Below are 4625 nucleotides of genomic sequence, written 5' to 3'. Positions count from 1 at the left end.
AGATGAAAGAGGAAATACGATGAAAGAGAAAAATATTAGTAAGAATAAAAAGTTAGACATGGAACAATTAGTAATGATGAAGCCTTGATTTCATAAGTGCATGTTACCTTTAAAGATATTTATTTAATATAGCGAATGAGTGCATCACACAATGGCACATAAAGTCAAAGTGATAATGCGATCCCTTTGTAGAAAATAGACACATTGCAAACAAGGAAAGTTTCAATTCATCCTAAAATAGGTGTATTTTAAAGGTTGAGATATGTGCGACAACTACAAAGTGAATGTACCAACACAAACACCCAAGACATACTTGCCCCAAAATGTCATAAAAACATCCCACAACCAGAAAAAAAAATAAAAAACCATGAACCATCTCGACCATTCACATCATTTGTAGATATCCTTGAGTAGCATAGGAATATGATCAAAGATAAATCAATGAAAGATAAGACTCACTGAACCAAGCGATTCAAAAATCATTATGATCTAATTGTCAAAGTTGATAGGTTGTATTTAATATGATGATCATGATGCCTAGTTTTAGGAATAAAGTATCATGTTTAAGACGAACATTGTCTGGTTTTGAGAATATAACACCTTATATAAGACATGATAATTGACAAAGGACTGTTAATGTTGATGTTGTTGGATAGGACAATTCGATCAGTTTGATTGCTAACATGATTGGACAGATTGTCTGTAGTGATTGCTTAAATGTATGTCTTTGCAAGGGATAGTTTATTGATGAAATGAAACGTGTGTTTTTGGATTTTTGGTTTTTGGAAATGTTATGCCATGCATACCTAACTCCATTAGTTTCCTTGTCTTGAAAATATGGGTCCCTCTTTTTGCTTTTTGTAGCTTTGTTTTTTTAGTTTCTGCCTTGACACTTCAGAACCCTGGATCCCTAGAGTCATGAGGTAGGCATTTTTTTTTGGTTGTGTTCTGACCTCGGAACACCGGAGCCCTAGAGTTCCAAGGTAGGTTTTTGTTTCTGGTGTTTGTCACAACCTCGGAACCTCGGAGTCCTGAAGCCGTGCCTTGTCTCTTTTTGTCATTGAAGCCTCAGAAGTTTGGAGTCCTGGAATTACGAGTTCTTTATGTTTTGTTGGTAGTCACTTTGGAACCTCGGAGTCCAGGAGTCCCGAAGTTGTGTTGTCTTTGGCACCCCATAACTTCAGAGCCCTAGTATCCCAAGGTGCCCCTACTTGTTCAGACCCTAGAACCCCGGAGTCCCGAGGTCTGTTTGTGGTTTTTGGTTTTTTGAGTTTCAACTCAGAAGTCTGGAACTTCAGACTCCCGAGGTCATGTTTAAGTCGACTGTACGGACGAAAAATCGGGGGTATAAATAGAGGAAATGAACTCTTTTGAGCTCATTTGTGCATTCAAGTTTTTCGATATCCTTGCTCCGCCTCCCGACTTCACACCTCCATATCACTGAGTTTTCGAGGGATTTCTTCCATTAGATTGGCGGATTTCTTTAACCTCTTTGTGTTTTCTAGTTTAGATCTTTTAGTTTTTTAGCTTAGATTTATTTTTTTAGTTTTTCTTGTTTTGAGTGTTTGTTTTCTTCCCGCGTCCCTTAGGGTTTTCTAACCCCAAAAGTCCGGAACTCCAGAGTTCTGGGCTCGGTTGTTTTTTTTACCTCAGAACTCCGGAACCTCGGAGTCCCGAGGTTGATATTTTTGGATTGTTCTTTCACCTCGGAACCCCGGATCCTCGGAGTTCCGGACCATACCTTTTGACCAATTTATGAACTACACCTAACATCAGAACCGTGGAACCTCAGAGTTCCAAAGTTCTTTCCTCTTGGGCCAATGTTTTAACTCGAAAACCTAGAGTCCCAAAGTTCCGGAGCATCTTTTAGGCCATTATTTGAACTACACGGGACTTCGGGTCTCCAAAGTCCTGAATGAGCTATGCACTTAGTCCACCCCAGAACATCGGAGTTATGGGTTTATTGTTTTAGCCTTGTCTTTTCCTAGAACCCTGGAAACCTACAGTCCCAGGTTCCACTGTTTTGGTGCACCTCGGAACCCTGAAGTTTCGGGTCATGTTTTTATCCCATCCTCACCTCGAAACCCCAGAGTTTTGAGGTTAGTTGTTTGAGAAAGAGTTTTCCCACCCCACAGTCCTGGAGTCCCGAAGTGGGTAATATAATTGATATATTTGATGTGTGATAGGCTAATTTGTGGTTCTTTCTTGCAGATCAGAAAAAATAGATGGACCCAACTTCTAGCAAGAAAGGCAAGGAATTGGATAGACTCTTCGCAACCGTGAAGTACCATTATCAGGGGTAGGTTTATGTTTCAAAATTGGATGATCAAATCAAATGGGTAACTGATACAGAGGTAGGACATGTTGAATTAGAAGACATTGCAACACAATTGGATAAACGAAGACTCGAGGCTCCTTACAGGAGGATCAAGAGATTAGGGATGTTAGAAGCAACTATTTTTTCCTCAATCCATCCAAGTCCCTGAATTCATTATGACCGTGGCACACTTCTACAATGCATATGATGAATACTAAGAGGGGGGGTGAATTAGTATGCCAAAAATCTCTACACTAAAACACTTACACAGTCTAACGATAAACCGGTAAAGCAATCTAACAGTCAAACCGGTTACCACACATGCCAACCAAAATGCGAATAAAGCATTCAACCACAAAACCATTACAACCATAACACAAGATATTTGACGTGGAAACCCAACTGGGAAAAACCATGGTGAGATGGAACTCACAAGTCACTATCTGCAGAATAGAAACCAGACCGGTTAAGGTCTTACAATGTTCTTCACCAGAACAGATCCTGTTAGGAATCTCGATCTCTGTTAGGAGATAAGTCCGATTAAAGACTACCTTGTTACAGGATTTTAGATTCACATGTGTGAACCACCTTGTTAGAGGATTTTAAAAAGGCTTTGAGGCCTACCCGATTAAGGGCTACAGACTTGTCAAAGATGTGAGTAATCAACAAGTGTTTGATCTATCGGATAGCACAAACTGCTTGGTTAGATCCAATATTGCTCACAGTTAATGCATTCCAGCATTACTTCAGCCTTCTCTATCTCTCTCACAGTTACAACTTGATCTTCTCAGATAAGATCATTCTCAACTTCCACCTTAAACCCTTGCTCGACATTAACCCTTTCAGCAACACCTTAAAACCCTAGACATGATGTCCTTTTAAAGGAATCTGATTTCATGTTGATCCAATAGGATTACATTACAATTTCCTAGGTTCAATGCATCTAGATGTACTCAGTAACATGACATAAAAAGCACTGTCAATGTGTCGGCACCGTCAAACAATCAATGGATTGGTAACTCATCACAAAATGCCGGTTGGTAACTCATCACAGAGTATTACCAGTTCATACAAAATACTGGTTGCCGGTTTGACAAAAATGAAGACTGGTAAGAATATGTTGTGCTGCTTTTCTCCCTCATACTGCTTGGGATCTACGAACTACTTAGGGTCGACATGCCGCTTCAGACCAGGAAACACATTCTGCAAAATCACCACTAGTCTAAAGACTAGAATACAACATACCGGTTGGAACAAATACTGGTTGAGCACAAGCTCATACACATAAAGGGGATCTCAATACAAGTGTGTGTCCATCAGTGACAATCACAACATAAACAACAAAAATGCCAACAATCTCCCCCTTTGGCATTGATGGCAACACTTAGGAAAATAAAAATTTTGACATCTAAGTGTTTTACAACAAAAACTTGCCATTAACAATTAACAAAATTGCTCCCCCTAAGCATATACACTATCCCTTAATCAACACAGTGTATAGAAATTTTGCATACAGAGCATAATCATCAGATAGCAATTTTGCATATAGAGCATAATCATCAGAGCATATAGCATATATCACAACAGATATCAAAATTTCAAAACTAGATACTTCTCCCCCTGTGTCAAAAGATCAAAATTTTAAAACCAAAAACTAGATATACTTCTCCCCCTTTGCCAACAATGACAAAGTACCGCTGAAAAACGCTGTTTCCATATATATATATAATGTTTATGACAATAATGAATAATACTTGTCAAAAACTGATTTATAGTCCTGCAAAAATTGTTTCATGGATAGAGACCAGGGCTCAATTAGGGAGGTTGCCACTTCTCTGTTTGCATCTGGGATACCTATTCCTCCATGGCATCTATTGTGCTCAGTTCCTATGTGACTGTCAGGGCATCCAGGTTCAAATAACACTTTTGAAGAATTTGCAGTCGTGGAAGTAATACTAGTTGAAGCTCCTGCAAATCCCTAGACCGTGTGCTGATCTCTTGCTCCATCTTGGCTGACTGGATTTGGAACCGATGAATGGTTTGCCCATATGTTGCAAAGGAATCATAAGGTGTCTTAAATGTGCCCAAGTAGGACTGTAAGTCTGTTTGAAGCTTTTGCTTCTTGGCTAGCACATCGTCACAGAATAGATGAGGTTGACATATTTTGCTGAGTGGCAAGTTTCCCTCATCCAAGGCATTCCTTATGTCCTTTTGATCTTTTAGCAGTTCAGTCCTAAGCTCATTCATCATTTTCACTAGAGAAACATTAAGAGCCTTTTGGTGCTCTTTCTTTACATTGGCCTCTGCT

Source organism: Cryptomeria japonica, chromosome 7, assembly GCF_030272615.1.
Source record: "Cryptomeria japonica chromosome 7, Sugi_1.0, whole genome shotgun sequence".
NCBI lineage: Eukaryota > Viridiplantae > Streptophyta > Pinopsida > Cupressales > Cupressaceae > Cryptomeria > Cryptomeria japonica.
Note: the sequence above shows the minus strand (reverse complement) of the source record.